The sequence below is a fragment of the Halyomorpha halys genome, unplaced genomic scaffold (genome assembly GCF_000696795.3).
Source record: "Halyomorpha halys isolate HHAL.00 unplaced genomic scaffold, Hhal_1.1 Scaffold1426.1, whole genome shotgun sequence".
Classification (NCBI taxonomy): Eukaryota; Metazoa; Arthropoda; class Insecta; order Hemiptera; family Pentatomidae; genus Halyomorpha; species Halyomorpha halys.
Window position 1 is genome coordinate 377,446 of NW_027112371.1, and position 1,429 is coordinate 378,874.

Consider the following 1,429-nt stretch of genomic DNA (forward strand, 5'->3'; position numbering starts at 1 on the left):
TTTGCTAATACTTTTAATAGTCTGAGCCTCTTAAAGCATCCTTCTCGCAAGTGCTTTATGTGATTTAATTGGTGTCCTTGTATTACATTAGATGTAATACAAGGACACCAATGAATTATTTGAGATGGTAGAAATAGCACCTTGAGTCTTACAATTCTGAAAAAAATTGTTCCCGTTTAAACAGAATATCATCACAATTTTGATAAAAATAAATATGTTTGTAATTTGACATTCATTAGTCGTATTGGAAATCACGTCAACTCCGGCAATCACCAAAGATCGTGTGTTCAATCAATAGAAGAGCTAAGTAGTCTCATTCGACACCAAATCTATTTCTCTAGAGCATTAATTTCGATCCATTTATTTATTTTATTTTATTTTTTTATATAAAATAAGTCCTTTGCTCATCAACTGCAAAAAGAGCCGATAGACATGTCTTTAACATTTTATCAATCTGAAAACTCCTCCATATCTAAGAGAACCTCACATTTGATAGAAAGCTTGTTCTGCGGTTAATTTCCAATGAAGAATGCGTGGGTTTTCCGTAATCTCTGTGTTACCCTGCAATTTCACGGTTACATTAAATTAATGTAGAATGCGACCAGTCTGCACAGAGTACATTTTATCCCTGAGGGGATTTGACCTTTGTCAGGAAATAAGTGGTTACAAAAATATGAATATATATGTTTTTTATAAAAAAATTTCCTTTGGCACTCACTAAGCTTACAATAATCCAAAACAATGACAATCGAACACATTTCATAAGAAATTTATAATTTATAGAAAACAATAAATTTATCAATAGAAAAGAATATTTGTTTTGGTTGTTGTTTCTTCAATTTTATTATGATTAACTACTATTTTCTACCTATAGTTGACATTCATTATGAAACCTTGTGAATACTATTGTATAGAGAATGAGTAGCTCAGTAGTAAAGCACTGTGTTACTAACTTATGTTTTATAATATAATAATTATGATTATTGATAGTTTTTCTGTTCCATTGTAGCCGTGAGTCAGACCTCCGGGGTCCACCCAGCCTCATTAAGTGGATACCCTTAATTGGAAAAAAATCTGGCGGTCGAGCGTGATTCTGACTAAATCACCTTCCTTCACAACCGTTGGTTTAGTAACAGTACTTATTTACAAAGTACTGCACCCCAGATTCTTTATGGGTCGTAGTGGTACAGATTTAATTTAACTTATTATTATTATTATTATTATGACACTACGGTCCCCACCTGGACACTACCGAACCCTTGTCTCCACCACAGCCAACCAATCTACAGGGTCTCTTGCTTTCTCCTTCCATCTGCCAACCTTCAAAAGCTTAAAATCCTTCTCCACATCGTTCCTCGCCATTCCTTCTTCTTCTCCAAATTTCATTCTCCGAGACTCCTTCCCATAGATTTAATTTAACTATTGAAAT